The 15,321-nt window shown below is 41.3% G+C and overlaps 1 protein-coding gene across 1 annotated transcript in view; it reads right to left on the bottom strand.

Moving 5' to 3' along the window:
- Nucleotides 1-15,321, bottom strand: part of Atp10d (ATPase phospholipid transporting 10D (putative)) — a 90,313-nt gene that overhangs the window by 63,796 nt on the left and 11,196 nt on the right. The gene's annotated exons all lie outside the window — the stretch shown is intronic.

Below are 15,321 nucleotides of genomic sequence, written 5' to 3' on the forward strand. Positions count from 1 at the left end.
GTGTTGTCCTAGTCACCATGACAAAGTGAACTCTGAGGTGGGCGTCTATAGATGGTGTGGAGAAAAACCAGGATACGTGCAGATGCTGCACTGGACTAGAAAAGCAGACACACACGATAAAGACGTAAACTCCATTCTCCAAGAGTTGAGGGTCTAAGTGACCTGCTAGGCGTGTACATATTTAAAGGCACACCTGGTATGAAATTATAATTATGGCAATATTGTTTTTAAGAAGATTATTTAAGGGGCTGGAGAAATGGCTCAGAGTTTCTTTTCTTTTTTCTTTTTTTTTTCTTTTTTTTTTTTTTTTGGTTTTGCTCAGAGTTTCTAAATGAGCACTGACTGCTGCTCTTCCAGAGGACCTCGGTTCAATTCCCAGCACCCACATGGCAGCTCACAACTGTGTGTAACTCCCGCTCCAGAGGACCCAACATCTTCACACAGACATATGAGCAAGGAAAACATAAAATAAAATGCACAGGAAATATAAATAAAAAATAATTTTTTTTAAAAAAGATATTTACGGTGGTTTCCTTTCTAAGTTCCACTCTGAGTTTATAATGAGTACTAACTCACTTTTCTGAGTACTATGCCAATCAGAAGTTAATCGTTTTCCCCTATGGGCACTGCAATTAGACTCAACTTCTATGATTCTAAAATCCTAAATCGGGCTGGGCAGAGGTGCCGCACGCCTTTAATCCCAGCACTTGGGAGGCAGAGGCAGGCGGATTTCTGAGTTCGAGGCCAGCCTGGTCTAGAGTGAGTTCCAGGACAGCCAAGGCTATTCTTGAGATTAATATTGGAACAACCCATTCTTGGCAGTCCATTTGTTCAGTATGCATTGGGCCTTACACGATCCGAGACAGTACTGCTATATGACATCAGGTTATTCTTGCATTTACAGAAAATACAGTGAATCACAAATAAGTGACTTAAAAAACCCCATTCGATCTCTTTAAAAATTCACCTGAAACAAAGCCATGAAAATAAATGAGAGTTAAAAACAGGCACACACTCATTCATTTAATCTGCGGTCCGGGGTCGGGGAGGTGGGGGTGGGATTGAGCCTGAGGCTATGCACCGGCTATCTGTTTCTTTCTGATTTCATTTTGCAACTGAGTCTAAACAAGTTGCCAGGCTCCTTTAAATTCATCTGTAACCCAGGCAGGGCTTAACCTTGCTAGATTCCTGCCTCAGCCCCCTGCACAGCAAAGACAACAAGCCTACAACCTATGGCCTGGCTCCCTATGGCTTGGCTCTGAAAGCTACTTTCAACAATAGGAACCCAGCCTCAAAGGGCATGTCTCTGACTGCTGAGTGCTGTAATAATATCTCCGCATTAGAAAATCAGACTTATCAGTTTTGTACATTCTGTACGGGGAATGTTTTTGCTATATCGGATCTGTCCTTGGGATCCTGTCCTTTAAGCCACCTACTCAAGAGAAGTAAGTCCTTGAAAATCGACTAGCTAAGATAAAACTATTTTTCAACACAGCATTCAAATGCCTGTACCTGAAATGTGTTAGGAAGGCCTGGTTTTTAATCTTTCATAAAAAACAGCTTAGCCGGATGTGGTGGCTCATACCTTTAATCCCAGCATTTGGAAGACAGAAGCAGGTGGATCTCTGTGAGTTTGAGGCCAGCCTGGTCTACAAAGTGGGTTCTAGAACAGCCAAGTCTGTTACAGTTGAAACCCGGGGTGGGGAGAGGGAAGCTTAAATTTTGGGTTTTGTTTTGTTTTGTTTTTAAGCTTCAACATGCATGAAGTGTACCCTGAGTAACTAAAGTCGTCATAGTGAAGCCAGAACTCCCCACAGAATAAGGAAGTGGGACAAGGCTCTGCAAATTAATCAACACTGCAGAGCAAAATAGCTAACATAACACTAAGAGCTTTCGTGTACAAACATCACATGATGGCATGACAAGTCTTACACTTATCTTTAGAAAGTTGATGCTGGTGTGACTTGCTACCACTTTTGCACTTTCCTGGAGGGGAGTTTTCATTTGCAATTAACCTCTTAGTAAGATATAGCACTGCTTGTCTGTCTGATGTCCACACCCTCGTGCCACAATCTAAATACCACTTGACCCTTTAAGTTTCAGAGCAGTTTCTTGGCAATGTAAACATAAGATTAAAGAAGCCTGGAACAAATTCAGGGGGTGTTAACTTCTGGTAATTCATGGTAAGTCTGACTAACACCCTTGCCCTAACAAAAATAAATACTTGGTTCACTCAGACCATCAGCTTTGCATGGCGGGCAGCCAAGCAAGAACGGTATCTTCCCCTAAATCACCCACTGACTGGAAAACACTTCATGGCCAATGTAGATCAGCGCCAGCTTTTCTCTGTGCCTTCCCAATATCCTTAAACTTCCATTAGAGACTCTGCATCCACTCACAGATTGCATCCTTTCCTGCTCTTTCTCAAGGAACTCCGTGAATATGGACTTAGGGGTGACCCCACTGCTCCACACTGCCTCCCTTGGCCATTCAGCTCTTGATAGCCCAGCAGTTCAGAACCAGAGTAACCCCATCTCACCAGCAAGCACTGTTAACATTCCTCAAAACTGACAGCTGGGAATTGGACCTGGTGGCACAAGCCTAGGACCTCAGCTACTTAGAAAGCTAAGGCAGGAAGATTACAAATTCAAGGTCAGCCTGAATAACTTAGCAAGTCCTTGTCTTAGAATAAAAACAAAAACTGGATGGGGAGGGTTGACAAGATGGCTCCGGTGGGTAAGGGTACTTGCCACCAAGCCTGCTGAAGACTGGAGTTCAAGTCCTGGAAGCTACATTGGGTAAAAGAAGAGAACTGAGTTCCAAAAGTTGTCTGACCTTCATAAATGCCCCTTGGAATGCATGCATGCATGCATGCATATTCTCTCTCTCTCTCTCTCTCTCTCTCTCTCTCTCTCTCTCACACACACACACACACACACACACATATACACACACAAATAAATAAATAAACAAATGTAAAAGAATGGTTGAGAATATCAACTAGTTTTATTTATCTGTTTGTTAGTTAACAATCAAATTTTATTGTATAGTTTACAAATATATATATTATTCTTTTTAAAAAGTGTGTGGGTTATATGAACATGTATGAAGTCCCTATGGACAGCAAAAGCATTGGAATGCCCTGAAACTAGACTTAAGATGGTTGTAAGCTGTCCAGTATGGATGCTGGAAATGGAACCTGAGTCTTTTAGAAGAGTGACAGGCACTGAGCCATCACTCCAGCCACCAATACACTGTGTTCTTCACAACTGAGCCTGAACGCTTTTTTTTTCAGCTGGGAGATTGATTGGTTGATTGTTCCCTGAACCTCATTCCTGGTTACAGGTCTGTGTAAGTTGCCCGTCTCACCTTGTTTTAACCTGGTAGGCTATATATTTTGAGTCATTTTTTCATTTCTTTCAGATTTTTCTAATTTAGTGGAATATGTCTTTAGTTTGTGTCCTAAAGTTTTCCTGAGTTTCTTGGTGTCTATTGCCAACAGATACCTTCTTCCTTACAATTCTCCTAATTTGTCTCCTCTCTCTCTTTTTATTTGTTTGGCTAAAATTATTGGTCTAACTTATGTTTCAGAGAACCAATCATTTGATTCATTGATTCCTTATATTACTTTCTTCATTTCCACTTCATTAATTCCTACCTTGGTCTTAATCATTTTTTTTCTATCCATTGTCTTGTGGATTTGGCTTTTTGTTGTTACTGTTGCTGTTTTTCAAGACCCTGAGGTATCTTGTCAAGTTATGTAAGCTAGCTGTTCGACTGTGTGTGTGTGTGTGTGTGTGTGTGTGTGTGTAGGTGCATGTGCATGGGTGTGAGAGAGAGAAACAGAGCACTAAAGCACATGTGAGTGGAAGCTATAGACTGTAGATCAATGTCAACCAGTGTTATTTAAAACAACAACAACAACAACAACAACAACAACAACAACACATGATAATTGGATCTGAGAACTTAAGTGGGATAGAGTGTGCTTTCAGTGGACTAAGGAGAAGAACAAAGCAGTAGAGAATGTTTTAAATTTCCAGTTTAAAACTGAAGCTTTCCCCAACTGGGCAGCTTTATAGTTTGAATATGAAATATCTCCAACTTGAGCCTTTGTCCCCAATTTGTGGTGCGATTTGGGGGGATTATGGAGCCTTTAGGTGAGGTCACCAGGAGTGGATTTGGACGTTTCTACCCTGGCCCCAGTTTCAGCAGCTCTCTGCTTCCCAGTCAGTGGCGATGCCACCAGCTCCTGCTGTACACATGAATTAAGATGATCCTGCCCTCCCTTCTCTGCCACAACTAAGATTGTTCAAGACGGCGAGAATTAAATCTTCCCTCCTGTGGGTTGTTTCTGTCAGGTCTTTGGGCCACAGTGATGTAAAAGTAACTGATATGGACCAGGAATCTATCAAGTTTCTTCTGGTTTTGTAGCTTTCAGAATGTGTTCCCTACCAACTTTGGACAATACATTCCCTGAGATGCAGCCTCACATGTTGCTACAGACAAAAGCTCCACAAGTACGTGGTGCCCTTGCTCCTAGCTCTGCAGAAGGACGGTTCCTGTTCTTTCTCCCTCTTTCATCATAACAGTGTTGGTTTCAACGTTCAATGTGTTGAAATACATACTCAGGCAGTCACTAGCGCCACACTGAAAGGACAGTATCTATGGAAGGGAGAGATTCACATTCCCAGTCTGACGGATGCACACGTTGGACTCATAGATGCTAAAGATGCCAGCAGGGCCAGAGGGCGCAGGCGTACACAGCACTTTCCCACCATAGTCAAGAGAGAGCCATTTAAGCTTTCTAATTCAGCCAAGTAAAGGAACGTCAGAGCTCAGAAAAGTCTCATGTTGGTATTGAAGGTGTAAGCATCCTGAAAGTTCCATCAAGTCATGCCTCGTTGAGAAGCACTCAGGATATTTTCATGTCTACATTCTGGAGGTCACTTAATCTAAAGCGGGCCTTCTTAAACTTCCCATCCGCAAACCTTTTCTCCCTCAAGAAACTTTTTATGAGACCCCAGGTACACCAGAACATAAAAACAGGTATGCAAATCAAACATTTATGGAAAATAGATGCTAAGAAATACATTTTAAAACAGGCAATTGGCATACTAATAAGATGAGCGTGCTTGCTTATTTTTATGTAAGGAGTTAAATTGCGGATGAATATTTGATACTGCAGGGTACAGAGCATCTTTGATATTTTTTCACTTATATCTCATTATTGTCAGTGCCAAGAATACCTCTCTTCATAAGTGCATAATACAAAATCCCATTAAGAACATTTTAGACATTCTTGGAAATTAATTTTTAAAAGATGCGACCATGAATTTTAAGAAGAGCAAGGAGGGATATACTTGAGTGTTTGGAGAGAGAAAAGGGGGAAGTGATATAGTTATACCCTTGACAGTAAGAGAAATAAAAAGAAAGAGAGAGAAAGAGAAATTGTTAGAAATGCTGTCCTTTCTGACAGAGGGAGCAGAGGACTGTCTCTGACTCTATTGCCTGCTGTTGGGAACTGGGTGTCCTCACTCAGCCTTAATATAAGGGGAGGTGCCGAATCTTACTGTAATTTACCATGCAATGTTTGCTTGATATCCCTGGGAGAACTGCCCTTTTCTGAAGGAAAATGAAAAAGGAATGGATGGGGAGGGAGGAGGGCGGAAGGGGGAATAGAGATAATGTGGGGGTGTGAGGAGAGGAAACTGTGGCCGGGATGAAATTTATGAAAGAATAAATTAATAAAAATGTACTATTTGTAAAAACAGAAATTCTGTCTTAATCCCAAGCTAGAATCTATTTAATAATTTTTTCCTTTGTTTTTTTTTAAGTTTATTTATTTATGTAATTTTATTTTTAAAGTGTAGGAGTCATGCCAGAAGATCCCTTCATAGATGGTCATGAGCCACCATGTGGTTGCTGGGAATTGAACTCAGGACCTCTGGAAGAGCAGCTAGTGCTCTTAACCACTGAGCTATCTCTCCAGCACTTTTCTTTGTTTTGGAACACAACCAAGCAACTCAAACAGCAATTTTTAAAATCGAATATCTGATCACAATATAATCCAAAGATGCACTAATTTGATACTTACATGTGATAGGAAAATATTACAACTCTCTCCTTTCCATAACTAAGCCTTATGTTCCTATATTAGCTGAAAGTTCCTATTTAAACACAGTATCCTTAGATACTACGTAGCATACAGCAGTCCTAAATCTGAACCGCAGTGTTTCAGGTGACACTCACGGATCCTGGATGACACTAGGGCACGCTCAGTGCCAGGTGCACCTGTTGTGTGTTCAGAACAAAGGCAGGCAGTAAAACCGTGAGAAAAATGTAGGCCGGCCCTGCCAGAAATGCCTCAGGTTTATCACACATTTGATAAAGTTTTGATCATTCGTGTTCACAAGTATTTTATCACTCCCCATCTGATGTCTGCAACCCATATACGCACCTACACAGCCATGCACAGAGCTGCGAGCCATGGCTTAACTAGCTGTGATCTAGAAGTCAAAACGGATAGAGTCAACTTTCTCTTCAACGATATACTTTGCATCAGGGTCCCAACAACCTCCTTGTTTTAATTTCCTTTTGAGAATACAGAGAACCAGCATTCTGAAACATTAGCTTCTCCAAAAAAAAAAAAAAAAAAAAAAGTAACAGAATACTGGGCAGGGGCACATTTTTGTCACAAGTTTTTCATTACGGCCCCTTGATTCCAACAGTTCTCTTCATAGTTCATCCATTTCAGCTAAAACTGTCATTAATAGGCACTTTGCTCACCATTTAAAATAATTTTTACTTTAAATGTCATATAATGGTTATGCAATTTTACAGTGCATGATATATCTTAATATATGTATACTCTCTACAATCAGTAAATTAAGCTAATTAACATATCTAGCACCTCATGCACTTATCATTTCTCTGTGATCAGAATATTCAGAATTCTTTCTTCTTTCTTCTAACTCTTTTAAATCAGTCAATACAATATGGTAACCATGTTTACCTTACTGTACAATAGATGATCAAAATTTATGTCTCCTATGTAACTTTAACTCAGCATCTCACCAACCTCTCACTCTCTTTCTTCTTTTGCCCTTCCCCCTCTGCCCTCTGAAGGCCTTCTACTGTAGGACCGTGAAGGAGTCTTGGGTTTTGGTAGAGCATTGGCTTGGAAATGGCCGGAGACCCTGCAAGGGATGGAATACATTTCCCCATGCTCCCAGAATCCAGGCTCCCAACACGTGGGCTACATCTCCATTAACCTGCACCTTGCAGACACGTTTGGCTCAGAGCAGCTCCTCCCAGAGAGGTTTGTGTCACCATCTACCTACAGGTAGAGGGCCTGACTACAGGCTTCAGCCTTGAGAGATTTCCATATTCATGAGTTACCTAAAGGCCAGGGGGTGTAGCTAAATTAAGTTATTCCTTTTCCCAGCCCCTCCTCTTTTCCCCCCTCCCTATTTAAGCCAACTCTCCCCTGGCTTAACTGAGGGGTGCACATCCAGATCCAACTACCACACCATGGCAATAAAACTCTTGGAACTCACAGATTTCTCGTATCATTGGGGCCTGCAGCCAAAGCTTCCAGCCCTTGAGATTCCAGACTTTCTTGAGTTATTGGGACCTGCCGCATGGAAAGGGCCCCCCCCCATCTCCGCCTCGGGATTTTTCTCACATTCTACCATATACTTTTATGAATTGATCATCCTCACCGCATCTTTACCATTACGATCCTCCTTCAGTATCCATGTTCGTACCCATGTTACCGTCAGCTATTTGACCTGTACAAGTAACGCCTCAACCTCAGTGTGTTCAAGGGAAACTGGATGCCATTTAGATCATGGGACACAGTGTAGATGAAAACTATTCCTTCTCACTCTTACTTGCACTGTGTGCTATCTTGTAGGCTATCCCCACGCAAAGGCTGGGAACCCTGTATGTTCCACTGAGGTACAAACGTTAAGTGATCAACTAGAGCATCATTTAAATCGCTTGAGTAAGTAAATGTTCCGTTTAATGTGCCTGTAATACCTGGAAGGAATCAACACAGAATAGTCACACCGACGTCATAAGCAATGAATTTGACAAGAAATGACCTCTATACCACCCGAAATGACCTCTATACCACCCAAACTCAACCCCAAACATTCTCTCCCAAGATCATTCCAACCATATGTGTGAACCGACTACATCATTCTACTTTTTCCGTTTCCTAAGCTCCCCTGATAAGAATTCTCCAGGGTCTGGTTAATCAGACTGCCAGGTCTCTTCTCAGGAGATTCAGGTCCCGGAGACCTACAGCAGAGACCATGCCTGAGTAATTTTATTAACACCCTGATGGTTTATCATAGGTTGAGAGCCTAGAATAACCTCTGTACTTCTGCAAACGCTGTTCCCTCTTACCAGAGGGCTGGCCAATCAAAATGCTTGTCACACTAATCCCTACTGACTTGCTGGCCTGTTTTCAATTTGACTCTGAAATGAGAAAGATTGGGAAGAATTCACATAGGCAGCATGTCAGGGCATCTCCTACTCAGTTCTCACTACAACCCCCATGCACCACTCAGTCACTGTACTTGGCAGTGTGTCTCAGTAGCTTCCCTTTTCAGTAGGAAACTTAGGCATTGGTCTCCATGTGTCTTGCCCAAAGCTAGACAATCAACAAAATATCTATTGATCATTGAACTCTTAGAGAAAAGTGGTAATATTGAAAAGTAAACACAAATTCAGCACCACTGTCTTTCTCTTAGAAGCAGGAATGAAAGACCTAAGTTTGAGGAAGCACAGGTTATAGATTTTGGCTTCTGTTGCATTGTTGCATCATTGACAGAAGCAACCCATATCTTCTTGGTCCTGGGATCAATGTCCATTCTTGGTACCTCTCTTATCAGCTAACGTTGATCAAACGGTTGTTGTAAACATCAAATGAATACTTCAGTGCCTCAGAATAATGAATGTGTGACCCTTTACAAGCACTAAGTAAAGGTAAATTATTGCTGTAGTAGTTGAGCACTTATATGCACAGACAATAATAACATACCCCAGATATCCATCTGTGCTTAAGTTTTTGAACTCTTAACTCTGGCTTAGTCACTGGTCCCATTCATCGTTTGATAAACCTTGCTCCTCAGTTAACTAGAGCACCTTCTAAGCAACTAACTAGCTAAGGATAGCAACACCCTCCCCTTCCTTTCTCTCAGCTGTTCCCAGAGGCAAGCCTGGCACCCAGGAGACAGAAGAAGCTGCAAAGAACAACTTATTGTGGAGTACTTTTAGGATACTTTTCAAGATCATCATACCTAACTCCAAGATTTAACCATCGTCCCCAAAAGCTGTTATGTCATTGTTTTCTGCTAACAACCTAAAGTTCCCCTGATATGATTGGCACAATTCTCTGCCACTGATAGGCACTCTGACTTGAGGATTAAGGAAGATATATTTTTAAATGATACAAAGAAGTGGACGCTTAAAGTGCAAAGATGATGATCAGCTAGAACCAAAGAACATAAGATTTGGATACTCTCCTGTCCTAAGCTGATCTCCTTGAGACTTTATTCAGAAAATTGGAAAAAAAATTACTAGTAAAGTATGGCTACATTTAATCTTATTAAAGTCACTTACCATACACAAATCACTTAAAAACAGGCTAAGTTCTCAAAACTCTGTATCCCTTGATGAATGCTTAATTTGGCAAGTTGGAAGCAGGAAAGATAACCAATGGTAAATACAGGATAATGAATTCTCTTGGGCCCAGTTAGCACTTAAAAGTTTTAGAGGCCATCCCCAGCCAACAAACAACTTCAAATACACACATGAGGTCATCTGTCTAGCAGACAAACATAGGCTTACAGGTAGTCAGTTCAGGATTGCCTTTCTCAGCTTACACCTGAATCACCTGAACCTCACCCCTTTGGTTTCAGACCCCACAAGTCTGGGTCGGCGTTCAGAAACAAGCACGTATAACAAGTTTACAGGCAGTGCTGAATACATCTCATTACACATTGTTGGGAAGCCCATTTCATTTTAAAATAAAGACCAAGGCCACTAGTTTGAACTTTGGTACAACAGAACCTTATGAGCAAAGGCTGAAATGAACCAAAAAGTGTAGAAACATACCACCACCAATACTACCACCACCACCAACAACAACAACAATACTTCCACCACCACCACCACCACCACCACCACCACCACCAGCAGCAGCAGCAGCAGCACCAGGTTAGGAGGTTTTAAGGATTAAGTCTTTCTACACACTTAAAACTATTACTACTCATTTCAACCATTACCAAAAGCTTGACAAGGAAGAACGATGAATCTTCACCTTTACAGAATTATAGCCTTCTTCAAAACCCACCAGCCCAATTGTCACCAGAGAGATGTCATCAAGCAACTGATGAAAGCAGATGCAGAGAGACCCACTCTTAAGTACTGGGTGGAGCCAGGGGAACCCTTGCAGAGGAGGAAGATGAAGAATTGTAGGAACAAGAGGGGTTGAAGACACTGTAAGAACACAGCCCACAGAATCAACTAAGCAGGGTTCATCAGGGATCACCGAGACTGAAGCAACAATCATGGTGCCAGTATGGAACTGTGTTAGGTCCTCTGCATACATGCTGTGGTTGTGTAGCTTGGGTTTTTGTAGGACAGAGGAAATAGGAGTGTATCTGATTCTTTTGTCTGCTCTTGGGACCTGGGTTGCCTCACCCAGCCCTGATATAAGGGTTTGTGCCTAGTCTTATTGTAACTTGTTATGCCATGTTCAGTTCCTATTCCTGGGAGGCCTGCTCTTCCCCCCACCCTGGAATTGGAAGGGGAGGGAATCAAGGGTAGATGGGGCTAGACAACAACCGGAGGTATGGTGGAGAGGAAACTGCAGTTGGGATATAATGTATGAGAAAAGAAGAAGGAGGAGGAGGAGGAAGGGGAGGAGGAGGAGGAGGAGGAGGAGGAGAAGGAGGAGGAGAAGGAGGAGGAGAAGGAGGAGAGGGGAGGAAGAAGAAGAGGAGGAGGAGGGAGGAAGGGAAGAAAAAGGAGAAGGAGAAGAAGCAGAGAGAGAGAGAGAGAGAGAGAGAGAGAGAGAGAGAGAGAAGAGAGAGGGGAGGAAAAGATTCAACTGCCCAGAACATTTTTTAAGTAAACAAAGTCATCAAAATGGCTGAATACAGCCATTGCCAGCACACACAGGACAGCTCACAAACATCTGTAACTCCAGCTCCAGAGGAGCTCGTGCTCTGGCTTTCCAAGGGCTTTGCACTCATATGCACACACCCATACACATAATTTTAAAATAATAAAAATAAATTTTAATTTGGCTTAGAAAGGAAGGAAGGAAGGAAGGAAGGAAGGAAGGAAGGAAGGAAGGAAGGCAGGCAAGCGGGAGGGAAGAACGAAGGAACAAAAGAACAAAGGAAGGAAGGAGGAAAGAAAACACTAAAGATTTTCTGTGCTCCAAATCTTGTTTATCTATCAGGGTCAATAACAGGTATTGAGAAATGTACAGCAACAGTTTCTAAATAGAAGACAGGAAATCTTTCATAGATTTATCTCGGGAATGTCTTTCTCATTGGCTGTACATCAGAGATGGCCATGCTGGAAGCAGAGGACATTCTGGTAAGACTTGAGCTTGCGCCAATCTGTGTCATCTCTGACCCCATTTCCTAACACTCTCTACAAGAGGCTTAGCTCTCAGGAGACAGATTCTTACACGCTTCGGGAATGGCAATGAGATCGCTTCATATCTTTGTTGATTTCTTTGCTATTTCGGGTCCCAAGGTGTTTTACTGGGGAGGCTCCCTTAACAAAGATTATCTTGTTACTGACAGAAGTAGTTTCCTTCCTTCACATCGGATCATCTTTCGCAAAGAAGCATAAAAAGTATCTGGATATATCTAACATAGGGTTTTTGCAATGATGAGGGCCAGCTCATTTCACTAGAAACCTGTGGCTCTTGAACAGTGAAGCTATAGCATCCATTTTCTGCACTCGGTGAGTAAGTTGGATCTCTTGAATGAAACGACCTTGAACTTTTGAATTCTATGCAGTACTTCTCTGTATTGAACTTTTAAAACTAAATCCCAGTAGGCATGCACATCCTACATTTTAGGAAGATACGTGAGGCCAGGCCAGGGTACTGCCTCACTCAAAACATTGCCATAAAGTAATAACTTTTGACAAGTGATCGTCATTATGGAACGGGGTGTTAAGAAAGGTTATAAAAAGCTAAGTCATACTTTCATTATACCTCTGAGAGAGAAATCTTTATGATAGCTTGGCCATTTTTTTTAAGGACCTAAAATAGGAAAAGGTCAACTCAAATCACGTGCATTGCCCTTGCACCTTATTAAAAATGAGGTACTAAACTTGATTTACCCAAGTCATGCAGCAGACACATCCTGAAAACTCACCACATGCCAGATAGCATGGGTGATACTTAGGAAAGAGGCAGAAAAAGTTCAGGTTCTCACAGAAGCAGTTTGTCAACCAGACTGAAGCAAGCTCCTCCCCACACCCCACTACCTCACCCTACCCCATCCCCACAGCATACACACATGGACATCATCATAAAAATGAGTCCACATTCATATATCCTTCCTAACAAAGGCGTTCCAAATACAACATGCTTATTCTGAAAAAGAGCAGAAGAATAATATAAAACTTAAGTATCTATAAAGATGTATGGTTTTACACTAAAAAAAGTATTAATTTTTATTGTTACCAAACAGATTAAATAGAAAGTTTCTTCAATTCTCTAATGTGAAAATAAAGTTTTAAAATTAAGCATATTTATGTCCATATATATTAGCCATGTATACATATGTTCATGCCATATTTATAAATGCAAATATATATAAATGCATATATATCATAAAAATGTATACACATTTTATCTGTGTATATGAGATGCTGAATTTTAAACGAACCATATCCAAGTCAATATGTTATGTATCCTCCCTCTCTCTCTCTCTCTCTCTCTCTCTCTCTCTCTCTCTCTCCCTAGTGTGTGTGTGTGTGTGTGTGTGTGTGTGTGTGTTTGTCTTTTCCAAGATAGGGTTTCTCTGCGTGACTCTGACTGTCCTGGAACTCACTCTGTAGATCAGACTAGTAATAGCAAGTTTAAAATATTATAAGTCAAATATAATTGTATTAGTCAAGGTTTTCTAGAGTCACAGAACCTATGGAATGTCTCTCTATATTAAGAACAGTCTACAGTCCAATTAGCCCAACAATGGGCAGCTGTGAGTGGGAAGTCCAAGAATCTAGTAGTCACTCAGTGCCACAGGGCTAGGTGTTTCAGCTGGCCTTCTGTATAAGCTGGCATCCTGAAGAAGTAGATTCCAACAGATGTGCTGGCAGATGAAGCAGATGAAGGAAGAAGAGAGAAGGAGGAGGAGGAGGAGGAGGAGGAGGAGGAGGTGGCCATCTTTTTAGCATTGTCCTTATGGAGGCCTCCAGGGAAGGTAGAGCCCAGATTAAAGGTGTTTACCACCATTCCTGGATTTGGAATTTGCTCTGTCCCAGGCTGGCCTTGAACTCAAGAGATCTGCTTGTCTCTGTCTCCTGTGATTAAAATGAACTACCTTGCCTGGGCCTAAACTTTTCCTGGCCACTATTCCTCGAGACCTTGATCAAAATTGTATCATCCCATGTCAAGATCCAGGTGAGAAGCCTGTGTCTTCCAGCCTCAAAATCAGGATCACAAGTGTGCTCTCTATTTCTGGACTGTAATTCATTCCAGATGTAGTCATGGTGACAACCAGGAATAGCCGTCACAATAATACACCCAGCTACTGAGAGTCAAGGCTTAGCCCACCTTCAATTTGCTCAGAACAATTCCATTAGCCTAGAGTTGGGCAAAATCATCTAACACATCTATTTTCCAACACAGTGTGGACTAGCTCTGTAATTTACTGAATATCTGTATGTACAGAACACTGACAACACGGCAGTACCCTGTGAAAAGACCAGTCCCTTATCAATGTGATTGTGTGGCTGACTAGGAGCAGTGGGCTGCTCACCGCTGCCACCCGTCACCTGGAGAGAGAACCATACCATGCGTCTGTCTAAGAAAAAAACTGAAGTTCAAAATCTGAAGCACATTACTGTAAAAATATGTATTGTTTTAGTATCAACTCAGAGACAAAAAAAGTTATAGTTGGACCATCATATGTTAGGACCCATTAGCACATATTAACAGTTTATTAGAGAGATGGGTGGATGGGTGGCTGATGGATAAATGGACAAATGGGTTTATGGATTTAGATGGCCCACCCAGACACAGAAAGCTTCACTGCTTCTCTTCAATAACTCTCTTACTTTCTTAAAGGGATCACATTTTTAAACGAATCTCCTTGGGTGGATACTTAGAGTCAGTCAGTTTGAAGAGAAACAGGCAAATGTTGAAGGCACATAAGCACATTCCTGTGTTATGTATAATCTCATCCATACTTATAAATGACTTCCTGGTTACCTTAATTGATTTTGAAAACTGAATAAGTATATATTTGAACACTAAAAGTAGCTATTTTTAATACTATGTTTTGCGGTACTTGTGGTAATCCTAGCTACCTCTAAAACACTATGCTATTAAACAGAACAGTATGTTTTTGAGATTTGGCTTTTCAGGGTTAATAAGATATTAATATAAAGATATTAACATATTAATAGTATAAACATAAGTCCATATTGATGTTCAATACTTGCCACTTTCTGTGTTGGAATATTTATTTAAATACTTGAATTTGTTAATTTCAGAAACATTAGATGTGGTCAATAGAAGATATTTCACAGGTACTTGAAATAAGAGCCAACGCATCTAAATACAACTTATATGAAAATAAATGCTACTTTATACAAGACTCCAATACCTGGTGGTCCATCCTCCACTAACAGACCAACTACCTTTCTACTGCCCGTCATTCTCACATGGTTTTACATCCCTCCTTGACAGCTTTAAATTTTATGACCAACACCTCCCCCTCACTTGCTTATACTTTACACCTGATAACACTTTTCTCACTTCCTTATTGGAAAAATCCATGTTCTGCCTATATTCAAAGCAGTTAAAGCAAACTTTGTATCTCTCCTGCCTCAGTGCCCATGGCCTGAATGGGTTTGGGAGAAATACATCACCCCAGATTAGTCACTTGAAATTCACAGCCACAAGCCACAAGTCAGCACAGACTGCAATCAGTGATCCAGCCTGGCAACTCACACTTCCGTGCACTGTTTCCCTCCTCCTCTGATATTTAATGTCTCCCATCCCCCAATATTCTTTCTGATCCTGATCTCATTTTGTCTTTTATTAGGAAA

Source organism: Grammomys surdaster, unplaced genomic scaffold (assembly GCF_004785775.1).
Source record: "Grammomys surdaster isolate TR1022 unplaced genomic scaffold, NIH_TR_1.0 372, whole genome shotgun sequence".
NCBI lineage: Eukaryota > Metazoa > Chordata > Mammalia > Rodentia > Muridae > Grammomys > Grammomys surdaster.